Here is a 15,885-nt window from a genome sequence, read left to right as displayed (position 1 = left end):
GGAGCAGGACAGGAGCGAGAGCCCGGGACATGGGCCCCCAGGAGACCTGGGTTTGACTCTGGGCAAATACCTTCTCTTGTCCGAGCATCACTTTCTTCATCTGTAGGTTGGGTGGATAATACTTTCCTAGGGGCCTCCGCACACCTTCCTGCCAACCAGCCTCCAACTGCATCTCCCCTGGGAAAGGCCCTTAAATTCACATATCTGGCCCTGCGTGACTGGTCAATCACGTGCTCTAGAGTCTGCAAAGTTATTGGGCCTGTAATTCTCTCCCTGTAATTCTCCCCGGGAGCCAGACTCTGTGTGCCTATCAAGCCTCATCCTAAAAGGACGCAAGGCCCCTCTTTGATGATGCTTCCTGCCGGTGAAACAAGGCTGGCTTGCTTCAGAAAGGGTGTATGGTACAGCCTCTGGGGACCAAGGACATCATTTCTGGGCAGACCATGAAGAAAAGGAAATGTCACGTCTTCTGCTGTCCTTATAGGAACGAGATGGGAAGGAAATAAAATCAATCCCCCAAACATGATGGGCATTATATAAAGTTAGGGCACGAGGTCCTAAAATGGCAAAAAAAAAAAAAAAATCTAATGACTAGACAAAAATATTGCACACATTTCAGGTCAGTTTAAGTGTTGGCGATGAGAGCCATAAGATGGTCAGAGAAGGAGGGAGCTTCACCGAGAAACCTTGGGTGTTTACCCCTGACCCCACTGCATGTTAACTTCAAGTATTAATAGGGCTGCCCAAACAAAGAGTCTTAAAATGAAAGGCCACCAGCCACTCATCTGTGTTTGGTATCAAATAAAAATAAAAGGACATTTCTCAAAGAACGTGTTGCCCATCCATTTCAAATGGACGGATGAAGAAGACATAAAAGTGTGGACTTCTTGGGAAGACCCGGGAGGCCCTCCAATCTCGTCATGAAGTTAACATGCTTTCCCTCCACCGGGGGAAGCATCGTGTGTATGTCGTGGGCATAAGTGCCTATTCCAGAAAGGTGGCTGTAAATATTCCAGCAAATGTCGAGGGCGTCCTTGCTGGCAAACCTACTGCAGCCTCTGGGGAGCTGGAAAGGCTGCCCCTGCCTCAAAAGAGGTCACATGCAATGGTGGCTGTGGCCCCATCCCTACCCTGGGGGGTGGGTATCTGAAGGGGGCAGGATGCCTCCCTGTGGGAAAGAGTCACTGACTGTGGGTCTGACACTCTGGGGACCCTTCCAAAGGGGGGGCCAGAGCTACTCAGACTTTGAAAAGAAATGACACCAGAAGAAGGTTGAAACCATGTGAGTAATTTCTGAATGATGATTCACATGGCTTTGTGTAGGTAGTTGTGACTGTGAGAGTGTCCCTGTGGCAAGGTGACAGTCCCCAGGTGTTCATTCAATCTCTCACTCGGGTGTCACAGTGGAGGTATTTTGTAGGTGTGACAAAGTCCACAATCAGGAGACTTTAAGTAAGGCAGACTGTCCTGGAGGCTCTGGGTGGGCCTGGTCCAATCAGTTGAAAGGCTTTACGAGCTGGGCTCAAGCTCTCTGGTGAAGAAGCAATTCCGCCTGTGGACAGTGGCCTTGGTCTGTGCCTGAGGATCCCAGCCCTTCCCGACAGCCTGTGTCACGGATTCCAGACCCGCCTAACCAGCCCACACCTTGCAGTAAATCCCTTATTTGTCTCCTACTGGCTCTTTTCTCACTCTCTCTTTTTCTTTGAGATTTTATTTATTTACTTGAGAGAGATAGAGAGAGGGCATGAGCGGGGGTGGGGGGTGGGGAGAGGGAGCAGCAGACTCCCCAGTGAGCAGGGAGCCCAACGCAGGGCTCAATCCCAGGATTCTGGATTCATGACCTGAGCCAAAGGCAGACGCTTAACAGACTGAGGCACCCAGGAGCCTCCCCTATTGCTTCTTTTTTGCAGTTAAAATGATGACTGATACAGTAATAAAGGGGCAACAGAAAAAGAAAGATCTTTTTAGGGACCTTTTGAGCTGTGTCCTAAAATTTTCAGCTAATCACTGATTTTGAAACAAGCCGGGTCATTCCCTAGTAAGCTCTCCCCATCTTGGGGCCTTGCCCTGGCTGGCCCCTCAGAGACGACGGCTCGCCCAGGGGCTGGCTCCCACGTGGCTGGAACACTGCCCTACACAGGTACCCCACCTGCAGGGCCTGGGGGCAGGGGGCGGGGCGCTAAAGCGGCCCTTCCCTCATCCTCACCCTCTGATCTCCAGGACGTTTCTTGCTCTGCACTTGTCTTCCCCTTATTTGATATTATTCCTGCTTCCTGGTTTATCATTCACTCCCCCTTCCCTCTTAGCCTTGAAGGCCCTTGGATCTTGCTTGATCTCTTTCCTGCTCTATCCAAATAGCTTGTCCCGGAGTAGTGCCCAATAACAACAGTGGGACACGCAGACGGGTAAATAAATGAAGGATCTGGAGGCTGAGTGGCGAGGGCTGGGGACGACGGCCCGCCTTCTCTCATCCCAGTTCCTGCTTTTGCCCCTTGCTCCCTGGGGAGGAGTTCAGCATGGTGTGGCCTGCCCTCCTGCTCCAGAGGCTGCCCCTGGGACCTTGAACCCAGAGACATCTTGGAGGGAACACAGGGCTGCCTCTCCCCAGGGCCTGGCTGGGCTCCAGCACATCCCGCCCTGGTCACTGGGCACCGGGCCTTCCTCCAGTTCATGTGATTCCCATAGCAAATGTCTTGTCTGCAGCAGGATGCCAATGGCCTGGGCCCCAGAATGTGTACAACCAACTTGTTCTGATGGGGACGCCTTGTTTTATGTTGAAACAGTGGGGTGGACATGGCAGGAGAAAAGAGTCTGGCCCAGCCCAGGAAGTGCTTCAGTGGACTTGAACCTGGTTCCTGGCCTGGGCTCCGAGGTCAAGAGTCAGGCTGGGAATGCAGTAAGCTCAGAGCCTTGCAGACATTGCAGGGGCTGGAGCCAACCCTTCGCTGAGCCCGGGCTGGGTGTCCAGGAGATTTTTATTCCTCAGCCCTGGAGGCTTCTTGAGAACGTGCCCCATTGTCACTCCATGCCGAGAGCACACATCCTGTAGTAATAGAAATAGTCCTGCAGAGCCGTACATGAGCTCTCACCAGGTCTCAGCACACCCCCAGAGCCTGGTGGGAGGGTTTCATTCCTGGGGTGCAGAGGATGAAGATGAGTCTCTGAAAGGTGAACAGACACCGTGTCCGATGCTGGCAGTGGGGACGGTGGCCCAGGTATTCTGATTCTGTGGGTAGGGGGACAGAGTTACTTCACATGAGGCAAGGGGCTTTGTGGGACCTCCCAGAGAGCTCTACATGCACCCCTGCTCTGGAGGGGGGCTCAAAGGACTCATTTCTGATGAGGTCAGGTCAGCCCAGTTTGGGGAATTGAGGCTACATCTGGGAAGTGACAATGGTCCGTGCCGTGTGGGTCCTGGGCACCAGGAACCTGCAGACCCTGGGAAAGAGGGCTCCTTCCAAGACAGTGGTCCCGGGGTCCTGCCAGGGCCAGCTATGAGAGGCCCTGGTCACCACCCCGGAGTCTTAGTGCGTGTGTGCAGGTGCCCACCCCACCCCTGCCCCCAGGGAGCCCCGTCCTCCGTAGGCACCTCCCCACCTTGCTTTGCCTCTGGGCTCAGGTTGGGGGCATCCCTTGTCACAAGCAGCCGGCTCACTGCAGGCCCACAGGGAGCAGATTCCTATGAAACCAAAGAGCTGAGTTCTGATCATTGCCCAGGCCTGGACTTTCACGATTGCCCAGTGACACCGTTTGTGGCTACGCTGAGCAGGGCTGTCTGCCGCTGGCAGGTCCAGCAAAGTCACCGTCATGGCCTGACTCCCCACCCGGTCGGGGCAGCACTGTCCCTGTGGATGCGGGCAAAGGGCCAGGGCTCCACAAAACGAGGTTGGCTCCACAACTAATGCCACGCATCCGCACGCTCTGTCCGTGCGGCCCCCGACGGGCTCCCCGAAGGCAGTGCACACGGCTTTCCCACCTGCCCTGCCCGCACCTCACCCCGTGCCTGGCGCATCACAGGCCTTCAGAAGGATGTGTGGAGGAAACGGGGAGAGGTGATGTCCGTCGGGTCTGCAGGTGTGGACTATCTTGGAAGGAGCGGTGTCCTCACTGTGGGTCATCGCGGGACCAAGCCAACCCTGGGGCAGGAGCTATGGGCTACACGCGAGGCTGAGGGCGGGGGTCCCGCTTCCCCCCAACTTCCTGCCGATTCATCCAGGTGGGTCCCCACCCTGAGTGCCTTTGGTGGGGGCCCAGGATGCCTCCGGCCACAGGGAGTGGGATGGAAGGGCCCCTGTCCTGGGAGATGGCCTCTGCGCCGCTCCCTTCCTGCCTCCACCCTTAGGAGGCACTGGAACTTCTCTGTCCTCCCCGCACCTTCCGTCCCGCCTTGCGCATCACTGAGCGCCTTCTATGTGCCAGGGCTGCCGCTGGCCCTTGGGTGATCCATCTGCTGAGCCAACGAGGCTAGCTCCTTCCCTGGGGACACCGTTCCGGGTGTCGGGGTGCAGTGGTGAGCAGCCAGGAGCCAGTGGGGCGTCGCAAGGGAGGCCTGTCCAGGCGGAAGGACCAGTGCGTCTCAGGGTCGGAAATCAGGCAGGTGTGAGCAAGAGCAGAAGGGAGATTTGGGGTCAAATCATGAAGGGCTTTGGGTGAGGAATTTTTATTCTTTTTCTTAAAAATATTTTCTTTATTTTATAGAGAGAGAGAGCGCACACACAAGCAGAGGGAGGGGGAGAAGCAGACTCTCCCCTGAGAAGAGAGCCTGACTCTGGGCTCCAGCTCAGGACCCTGGGATCATGACAGGCAGATGCTGAACCGACTGACCCACCCAGGCGCCGCTGATTTTATTCTAAGTGCGGCAGGAAGCTGCTCAGAACTTGAAGCAGGAGAGCAACGAAACACAGATTTTTTTTAAAAAAGGCATTGTTTGTTTGCAAGGAAGCCCACTCTGAGCCGGAGACAGAGCCGGGCCCTGCGAGGGGGCAGCAAGCAGGTCTGTTCTCATGCCGGGGGTGTCTCCGAGATCCGGCTCTTCACAAGGAGGCCGCACTACTCCCTCCCATCTGGCTTCCCCTAGGGGCCCTCCTGGGGGAGAGGAAGTTGTCATCGTTTCCCTTTGGGGGTGGCCTCCGGAGGGGACCAACCGGCATGACCTCCCATTGACCCATCTTCTGCCCAAGTCCATGGCTGTTGGGTTGTCTGAATGGCCAAGAGATGAACTCATCGCCACCTCCTGCAGGGCTACTGTCTGAGCGTGTCTGCGGCTTAGTCAAGGGACAAGCACACTGTGTTCCAGGGCTGGGCCCGCCAACATCCTTGATGAGTAACTGGGACAGTCAAGGGGACGGGGAAGTGGCGACAATGCCACTATTGTTCTTTTGCTCCAGAGCCCCGGAGCACCGGGTCTGCACGGCCGGCTGGGCTGGGCTGGCAGCCACAGCTGCTGGGTGAAACGACCGGCAGCCTGGTCAGCGCGGCAGGAGGCGAGGGGGCAGGTCCAGCTGCCGGGGGGCACCACCTCCGCAGGCCCACCAGAGGCTCACAAAGCAAACATCTCTTCTTGTCTGCAAACCACAGAGTTCCTTTCTGCAAAAGGACTGGGCGTGTAGGCTCGGGGGAGGCCATCTGGATTCATTTGTACATTCATTCATTCTTTCCTTCTTCTTTCAATAATCATCCAGCCCTTTTGAGCACTTTACCGAAATACAAAAATAAGCCGTCAACGCTTAAGTGACATACATTTTTTGGGCCAAGAGACTGACTTCATTATGACACTGAATCCTTGCAATGTAAGAACCTGGGGCTGGTGGCTGGGCTTGGCCTCTCCCTGCCTCTCCCGATGGTCTGGCCTTGGGCTGATTCCTGCCCTCACCTCCGTGACATGCATCAGAGTGCAGGGATATTGCATACCTTATTCGGTTTTTATTCGCAGACATAGAAACAAAAGTAGACCCATAGAGGGTCTGAATAATTTAATTAATAAATGTGATCCTATCGATGGATTAAAAAAATGAAAAGATAGAGAATATGTTTTCCCTTTTCCCATAGAGATATCTATGGGACAATTAAAAAAAAAAGCCACAAGCAAACCCTATAACCTCAATACATCCCCAAAAAAGAAATAATGTAGAGACATATTTTGACCATAACATTGAAAACCCGTCATAACTAATGAAAACAAAATCCAAAAGAAGTATGTGATTCATCCACTTTGGGAGACTGTTAGGCGTCTCCGGTAGGTCTGGAGATGAACAAATGTCTGCCCCCTGACCCCACAACTTTTCTCTGGCGTGCTCACACCCAGAGAAGCACGGGCACGTGCTCCCAGAAAGCAGTAACGTGCTGAGCTGCTCATACAGGGCAGAGCCTTCAGGGCCCTCGCCGTGGCAGTTTGGGGCCAGCCGTGGTGGGAGGGTTTACACCGTGGAGATTGGCAAACACCAATCTGGGCTCGTCCGAGGAGTATTTGCCAGCACACTACCTTCCAAAGGCCTCCAAGAGAATGGGCATCATATCAGTGATTGATCATCACCTGAACGGATGCACCTGGCTGTTCATCGGGGGGAGAAGCATAGAGAAATCATGCTATCTATGCATGAATCAGAACACTCCGCAGCAGTGGAAGTGAGCGCACACCCACCGCACACAGCAGAATGGACGAATCTCACAGACACCGAAGGATTTGCATTTGGGGGGCTCCATTTATGGGAAATTCATAAGCAGACGAAACTAGTCCACGGTGTTCGATGTCCTGATAATGGTTATTCCTGGAGGGGCGGGGGCGCGGGGCGTGTCTGGAAGGGGCACCAGTGGGTTTTCAGAGGGGATGGGAATATCCCATTGCTGCGTCCAAGCGTTGGCCTCATGCCGTACGTCTGCGTGGTGAAGACTCATTGAGTTGACATTTACGGTTTGATGTGTTTTTGCAAGTATGTTAATCTTTGAGAAGAAGTGTACTAAGAATATAAGACTTATAAATAAAATAAAGCACGAGAAGCCAAAATAAAAAAAAAAAACCTATCTCCTAAATAATTCTCAGGCCAAAGAGAAAACCAAAAGGAAGCTGGAAAATATGATTTGTTCTACGATATTAATCATTGCAGGGTGGCTCCGAATAGTAAAAAAATTGAGTACCGTCCAAGTGCTTCCAAGAGGAAATTGGGTAAACATATCATGGCACCATCCCGCAGTGGAATATTATACAGTTATTAAAATTACATTGAATGTTACAGAAACATGTTTGATGATGTGGAGAGGTTCATGATGTATTATTAAGTGGTTGCAATTGTTTTTTTAAAACATGCATTTTATATAAGGAAGAATAAGTGGATACAAATAATACATCAAAACATTAACCATCATCTCTGGATAACGGAATGACAGGTTACAAAATTATATTTTATTCCTTTTTTTTTTTTACATTTTCCAAATACTCTGTGAGCATGCATTATCACTGTAATCCCCCCCAAAGTTTATTTTAAACAAGATAGCTTTATTATTATTATTATTATTATTATTATTATGGCACCCAGGAGGTGCCTCAACGAGATTGAATTCTCAGTGGATGTTTGTTGAATGACTGCGTGATCGATTTCTAGAGTGTTTTCTGAATACTGTGACAGAAGACAGGGGACAGGGACATTTTCATGGAGGATGTGGGGGAATGGCAGTGAGTAATCCCTGTTCATGGGAGAAGAGTAGAATAAAGAGGATTGGGGCCTGGGAGACTCAGAACCCCTGGGGTTCCAGATGGTGGTATACTTCATCCGTTTGCATTTAATAAGTAATAACTTATGGGCAGAGACTGAGAGAGCGCTTGCTGGAAGAGGCCGGGAGGGTCTGCTGTTCAATATTTGGAAAATTTGGGAGCTGCTTCTTGAGCCACCGATGGCCTGAAATCAGCCGCTGCGGAGCCCTGACGCCCCGGGAATTGGTAAATGCTACGAACCAGGGGGTTCCTCGCCCTTTGCTCTGGAAAGCTGGCTTACCAGCACAGCCCTGGATTTGCTGTTCATAAAATCATTGCAGCGCTCAACACAAAACAAAACAAAATAAAAAACCCTGCTAATCCTGGTGAAGGTCAAGGTATAAGACGTATGATGCACACACCCTGCTTCTGGCCGGCCGCGACGGCTCCGCCACCCGGTAGAGATCTCCTGGAGAGCTGGGCTGGGTCGTGGGTCTAGCGGCCCTTTTGCACGTTGGAGCTCCTGCCCGCCAGCACTTCCATGGATGGGAGACCCCACTTTCTAGCCCCAGTACCCTACCATTCCGACGTCTTGCCCCATGGCCAAACCTGCCCAGAGTCAGTTACTGTGGAGTAACTCATCATCTCCTGAGATGGTCGTGAGGGTGTGCGTGGGGCCAGACCATGGCCTCCCCAGTGCCACCACCTTTGGCCTGAGCCCCTCTTCTCTGCAGTTTGTGAAATTTTGGGGGTAAAAAAAGGTGGATGAAAGCCCCCCAACCAGCCACCGAGGAAAGATAAACTGCAAGAGAAGTGACCAACCACACTGCACACAGTACCTTCCTTTCAAGCTGATCTCAGAAGAGGTTAAGTTAGCTGTGAGGCCTGAGGAAGACGCTTCTGAGAGAGAGGAGCCCTCTCCTCCCTGCACCTCCCTCCTCCCCCCCACTTTGCTCCCCTTCTTCTCCCCTCCTCTGCCCTCCTTTCCCTTCCTCTCCTGTCTCTCCGCTCTCTCTCTTTGTCTCTGTCTCTCTCTCTTCCTCCCTTCTTTCCTTGCCTTCCAGCAAACCACAGCTATCCTGTGCTCTGTGCTGGGCTGGGCCTGCTGGGGGTACAGCCCCTCCCAGCCCCTGCACCCCACGACCTGACATGTACTCATCATGAGGAGGTGAAATCAGAAGGGTGACCAGAGTGTCGGCTCATTCTTCTCCTACCTCCTGGAACATTCTTCTCCTACCTCTCCCAACCCCCCACCACCTCTGCTTTCAGCTGGGCTACTCTCGTTCTTCCTTTAGGGCCGCCTTGCCAAATGCACTGATTTTTATGCCTTGAAGTTTTAACAATAACAGCCCAAAATATCTGTTGAGCGCCTATTATGTGCCAGACTTACATGAGAAACGAGAAATCCTTTTCTAGTTTTCTTTAGGCTTTTGCCCCAAAGCACCTTAACTTCCCTCCTTCTGGCACCTTCTGCATGCCTCTCCTGGGCTTACATAGAGCCTGTTGCATGGTGGGAGCTCAGTGTATATCGAGGGGCTACTACATTCTGCTTCTGTGAGTCACTCACTGAATCTTTACCCACAGTCACCATCGACAGCCCCGTGCCTGCTGAAAAGATGTGGATTTGCCTCCACCGAGGGTCTGAGACATTTTTTTTCTTCCCCCAACCTTCCTTCTTCAGCTCTATCTTCCCAGAAAATAACATTTTCCAACTTGATTATCGGATGCCATCATTACCTTTGATCAAGGCTAAAAACCACAATCGAGATGTATCGATGTCATAATAAAATGACACTAATTTACTTAGCACTTCACGTGTACCGGGGTTCATTTATCTGAACAGAGCTTTTTAAAGTCTCAAAATCAGAAAAATATGTTTTGCTCCTGAAATTTCCGTGCTCAGCAGTCACTAACGCAGCCATTAATTGTCAAGACCTCCAAGCTCTGACCCACTTAGCAGACTGATGCAGTAGAATGCCAGCTTCTCACACATTCCCGAATATTCTGGTCTTGAGACCAAGCTCCTGGCAGGTAGGGCGGCCGCAAATGCCCCATCCTTTATCTGGACGGCATTGGGCTGGCAACTACTCACATTTCCAGGGTAAACCCGAATATTGTTTCAGGAAGTGGGGTTCTTTTCTCCAAGTAGGGGGATTTGGAGAAGGAGCCCTCACGGGAGAGCTGGGCCAGGAAAACCCGATGGCTTCCCAGTGAAGCAAACATCAGTCGCCGAGTGGAAGGGATCCAACCGCCATGCCAAGAAAAACCGCCACCTCTGAGACGTGCAGCCAAAATCCACCTTCTGCAAACAGTCTGTGTGATTCTGTGTGGTTCTGGCCAGTGAGCTGGAGGCTTTGTTTGCCTTCAGAGAATTAATCCAACTGCAGTGGGTCCCTGGGCTCTGAGCACCGGACCCAGAGGGGGTGGGAGGGACCATCTTGAGGGACCTGGCTCCAGACTTTTCGGCCAGGTGGGCTTCCTGGGAGCACAATGGCCATCTTGCTTCTGGAAGACGCACAGCTTCTCCACCCCAAGTTGGCCAAGCAGGCCCCAGCTCTCAGGCCCCATCTTTGCAAGCAGCACCACTCAGATTTGTTTCTTTATTAATTATTAATTAATAATGAGCCAGTCATTGCCTTGCCTCCATCACCACCTGCCATCTGTAGCCTCAGCAAGGGCGTTACTCCGCGTGACCAGTGGTCACACTCGCAGGCTTTCCACCGCATCACCCGGGGTGGAACCTGCCCTGCGCCTCCAGCTGTGTGATCGCAGCATAATGGTGAACCTTCCTGTTCCTTGGTTCCTCATTTATAAAATGGTGACAGTGATGATATCTGACATCTGGGCTGAGCTCAGGATTAAATATAATACTTTTATATAATATAATATATATAATTATATATTATATAATATAATAAAACCATTAGCATTTGGTGCTGGGAGGCAGGGTAAAGGCAAGTGTGGGCTCTTGAAACATATGGCAATGTCCCACTTTTCTCTCTCGACCCTTTGTCACTGCCTCGACCCATCCTGCTCCGGGGGTACCAGGGGACAGCTTCTGATGTGGCTCCCCGCTTCCTCCCCGGCCCCTGAAACCCGTTCTGCAGGTTTCAGCCAGAGAGAACTTTACAACATTGCCTTAGTTTCCAAGACTGCCGTTCAAATTATCACACACTTGGCGGCTTGAAACAATGGATATTTATCCTCATATCATTCTGGAGGTCAGAGTCTGAAATCAAGATGCCAGCAGGGCTGTGCCCCCTCCAGAGGCTCTAGACCCCCATTCCCTGCATTCCTGTGGACTCATCTGCTGGTTCCTGTGATAGACAATGATGGGTCCTGGAGGGGCGGGGGCGGCGGTGAGACCTGTCTGGGGTGCTGCTTGGCCACGGATGCTGCAAAAACGGTCAATAATAGTCATGAGCACTGGGTGATATGCTACATGTTGGCAAATTGAACTCCAATTAAAAAGATAAAATAATAAAATAATAGTCATGCAGAAAATACAGTCAGAACGGTACCCAGTGGCCAGACGAGGTGTGCCCTACAGGTCAGGATAGGATATAGATTATATTCTAATTGTGATGAAAAATCCTTGCAGGTTTGAGCAAGGAGCAAAAGATCCCACTTGTATCCTACAAAGGTCTCCCTCACGTAGGGTTTCTGAATTTAACAAATAGAAATGCGAGGTGCCCGGTTAAGTCTGTTTCAGATCAATAACCAATAAATTTTTAGCATAAGTGTGTCCCAGTGTAGCCCATACCTGTACTAAAAATTTATTCGTTATTGATCTAAAACTCACATTCAACTAGACATCCTGTATTTCGTGCAGTGAGCTCACTGCGGCTGCTGCACGGAGAGAAGGTCCGAGGAGGACAAAGTGGGAGACCAGACACCACGAATCTGGGCTGTGCCCAAGAGACCAAGAGTGGTGTCAGTACGGATGGAGAGAAGGGAACGGACTGGAAAATGTTTTAACAACACCTCACATTATTACTGCTTTATCTGTATTTATCTGTCTAATAACCATGTCAGGGAGGTATTATGCCCACTACACAGATGAGGAAACAGAGGCAAGAGAGTAACTAGCTGATTTGTGCGGGAGTCAGGGCTCAACCCAGGTCCCAAGGGCCTAGTGCTAACTATTGGACGCCAGTGCTTGTGTGGACGGGATCTGGCCCCCGCCTCACCGCAGCCTCCTACCGGGTCCCTGGCGCTGAGGCCCCAGCTGTGATGAGGAGGGGGTGCGGGCAGGGGCCCTTCCCCAGAGTGATGAGGGCTGCCCAGGGCGGGGGCTGCAGGGTGCGGAATGGAGGGCGGGAGCTCCGTGCTCCTGAGACTTGGGGACACGGACGTTGCCCTTCATAACTCAGCCGCCCGCCGTGCGTGCATCCTGGAAAAGAGGCCTGTGGAAAAGCTCCCAGGACACGCAGAAACCCGAGAGACTGGGAGGGACCATCTCCCCCGTCCCTGCAGTCAGGTCGCGGCCAGCCGGGTGGCCCCGGGTAGCCCTCTGAGCCAGGCCAGGACTCCCGCGGTGTGCACGCAGGTCACCCGGGATGGTTAGGGACCCACAAACCCACCTCCATAACCTGCTCCCAGGCGAGGCCTGAGCTGCAGGGAGGGGCAAGGCGGTAGGTCAGCGGCCCTCACAGCCCTGGCCCGAGACCAGCCGCCTCCGTGTCACCCGGGACTTGAGACAAGTGCCGATCTCGGGGTGCACTCTGGGCTTCCCCATCAGGGTGTGTGGTGCAGGCCCTGCAGGTGAGGCCGATGCTTTCTGAGTCGGAGAACCACAGCTGTGGGGGACCCTCTGGGAGCACCTACAGCTGGGATGGAGGAGGGGCTGGTGGGGGCGGGGGTGCAGGCCCCAATGCCCCCCAACAAATACGCCCAGTCCCAGAGCCTCTCCCGTAGGTGACAGTGTGATGCAACCAGGCCAGGGAGCAGAAGAGGGGGAGGGAGAGACAGAGAGGAAGGGGGCGCCTCCAGACACTGTCCCCCAAAGCTCTGCCCCAGGGAGGTTTACAGAGAACTGTCCGTCTGTCCATCTAGCTGGCTACCTAGTCAAGACTTGGGGGGTCACACTAATCCTTCTATGAGAGACTTGGAAACCACGGAGCTCCTGGCCTCCCACCCTCCCTGCAGGGAAGAGGGGCGTCAGTGGGGGGCCCTCCCAAGAGCCCCTGCAAGGCGATGCTTTTCTCCCGTGGGTCCCTGTGTTTGAGCATCTTGCCACTGCTTCCCACCGCTTGCGTCTGGGACCCCTGGTGGGCGTGCTGGGGGCCGTTTCTTCTCTTCCTTTGTTCACTTGTGTCAGATGAGCAGGGTCACCTTGGCATCCAGTCTCACAATTGGGTCACATTCAAATAAACAACCGGCTGAGGGGCAGAAATAATTGCGAAGCAATTTCGATTTTTGCTGAAATCTGTCAAAAAACGCTCAAGAAGCTTCCATTCTTGATGTACACTGCCGCTCGGTAGCAGACTCTACCCCAGCGGCTCCCGGCCCCGGGCTGGGCACCCAGGTGGTCCGGTGCAGAATCCCGAGAGGTGGGCATGCCCTCTGCTGAAGGTCCTAGGTGTCCCCAGGGCGCAGCCAGGTGTGAGGATGTCCCCGAATTCCCTCCCAGCCCGCCCTCCTGTTGCTCCCCCGTGTCCCCTCTAGCTTGTGCTTCTCTTCATTCCCTCTTTGCTCCTCTGCCTTCCCCGTCACTCGTGAATCCTGTTTCTAGAACAAGGACCAGAAACGAGCTGGCAAAGTCAGAGTTCTTCTTGACACATAGAAGAAAGGACACGCGTTGTGGATTTGCCTATTGATTTGGGGGCACACACTGGCCTCCCCACATGCCAGGCACCGTATGAGGCCCACGAGGGCAATGCTATTGAAACAGGAGGATGAGGAAGGGCTGTGGTCGGAGGCAGGCAAGTGCAAGGCGATTACAGTAAAGGTGGAATCAGACCGTAGGAACGGTGGTCAATGCTAAGTGCCAGCCCCCTGCCGGATTCTGCTCTCAGTTGGCAACGTGGGTTAACCTGTTCAGTTCTCAGAACACACCTGTGGGTTAGCTACTGATGTGAACTCTCATTTTGTAGAGAATGAAACCAAAGAGCAGACAGGTAACTCGTTTGCCCAGGGCCACACAGCAGGTAAGAGGTAGAGCCGGGATTCTAACCAGGGACTTCTGGAGTCCAGAGTCGGGCTCTCATCCATCGTGCTATCCTCAGAGAAGGCTGTGGGGCGAGAGTGATGGGATTTTGAACAGCCTGGGAAAGCGTGCTAGGGCGCCAGCGAAGGCTTCCTGGGGAGACAAAGCCTGGGCTGAGTTTTGAAAGATCAAGTGTTTCATCAGGGTTCCTCTGTCTCCGTCACATCTAGGATCTAGGCAGGACGTGAGGGTCAAGGGGAAGGAAGGTCGGCGAAATACCCAGATGGATGTTTCCTGATGGTGATTTGAATAAGGGGAAGGAAACATAAACATCGAGATCAACAACAACGACGACAACGGTGGCGACGACGACGACAAAACCCTAGGAAATACGCTGACACACGCAACTTCAAAGTTAAGCAGTTTGGCAGCTTTCAGGCCCGGTTGTATCTAGGGGGTCATTTGACAACAGGACACTTGACTCTTCTCCCACAAACTCTAGGCTTTTCTTATTTTTAGTTGGTTTCATTCCAAAGCAGGCTGGGTTCCAAGTGACAACAGAGATGGGGTCCAAAAGCCCTAGGCGTACGTCGCCTCCACGGCTGGGGGAAGCCAGAGAGAAATCACAAGCTTCCCGCAGAATCCATTTCATTCCCCCAGAGGACTCTGATTGGCCAGCTTGGGTCACAGGCCCGGTAGCATCAGCACAAAGGGCTCCCCAGGAAGAAGCTTGTCCCCGGACGGATGCAGGTCCCTTCAGCTGTGCTGTGGTGCAGGCTCCCACCCTGAGCCAGATCTGGAAATGCGGCTCTGGCTCCTGCCCACCTGCCCATCCGGCCTTGGTGTGTCAGGGTGTCTGGGGGTCATGAGTATGTGGAAGATGGAAGAAGAAGGGTACAGACCAGCCACACGTTTATACACGATTAACCACAAACAGGATCCTGACTGGTCCCATGAAATCGCTGGAGCTGTTGGAAAAAGAGAAGGAGAAGGTGAAGGCACCCTTGTGAGTGAAATGGGGTGGATTGTGAGGCCGAGCACCATGAAATTGAAAATAATTTTGTAAGAAGCTTGTGCTTTCTGGTTAGCATTTGGGGGCACCTTTGATGCCATCATGTGGCCAATTGAAGATGTGGAGGGAGGGGGAACCTCTGCTCTGGGGTCGGGGGTGCAGGTGCCCCAGGATGTGGGGCTTCTCCTGTCTCCATGGAGACAGACCTGCCCTCACCACCCCCACCCCCGGTTCCACAGGCAGGTGGGAAGATGCTAGTCAGGCCAGGTCCAGGTGAAGCAGTGCTGGAGTCAGAGTCGGGGGCTCCCGGGTCCCTGAGTGACCTGCGGGAAGACACGTCTCCTTCTTCAGCGTCCTCACTCCGTAAATTAGCAGTTGATCCCAGACAGTACTGGCAACGCTGGGCACATACGTCATCGGTGGGGGCGGTGATTCCCAGGGGCACAGAGCAAGTTAGAAAAATGCTTGAGAACGGTGTGTTGATCTTTGTCTTCTATTTCTGTTTCTCCATCCTTAGCTGTGACACAGGGTTTTATCTAAAAGTAAGTGGGGGGCGCCGGGGTGGCTCAGTGGCTCACTTCACGGAGTTGAGTGTCCGACCCTTGATTTCAGCTCAGGTCTTGATCTCAGGGTGGTGAGATCGAAGCCGGCATTGGGCTCCATGCTCCACAGAGAGTCTGCGTGGAATTCCCTCTCCCTCTGCCCCTCCCCTCCTCTTCTATGCACAATCTCTCTCTGTCTCATTCTCTCTTTCTCTCAAATAAATAAATAAATAAATTTTTAAAAAATACATTCTTGGTTTTGTGAAGAGGGTGTATCACTTGAAAGAAAAACTCTCAGGAAAGTATAGTGCTGGTGCCCCAAATGATAAGGCGAGTCCCTGCACGATCAACATCTGGGAAGGGCCGGTGGAGTGCCCTGGGATTGGGGCAGGTGAAGGGCCAGTTGGTGTTATGCCAACTGGTACATGTACTTATTTTGTTTGCACAAAAGTGTGCAAATTGCCCCGGCCACGGGCCGTGACGCCTGGAGGGAGCA

General features: G+C 52.9%; 1 long non-coding RNA gene across 1 annotated transcript; it reads left to right on the top strand.

Annotated features, from left to right (window-relative positions):
* The first annotated feature begins 14,447 nt into the window (after positions 1-14,447).
* On the top strand, positions 14,448-15,635 carry LOC140617929 (uncharacterized). Its single transcript, XR_012018080.1, has 2 exons — positions 14,448-14,841; positions 15,460-15,635. It is a non-coding gene; the product is annotated as an uncharacterized lncRNA (long non-coding RNA).
* Positions 15,636-15,885: the final 250 nt, after the last annotated feature.

The sequence above is a fragment of the Canis lupus genome, chromosome 26 (assembly GCF_048164855.1).
Source record: "Canis lupus baileyi chromosome 26, mCanLup2.hap1, whole genome shotgun sequence".
In the NCBI taxonomy this organism is placed as follows: Eukaryota; Metazoa; Chordata; class Mammalia; order Carnivora; family Canidae; genus Canis; species Canis lupus.
The sequence above is the reverse complement of the archived record's forward strand: the minus strand, read 5'-3'. Positions and strand labels throughout refer to the sequence as shown.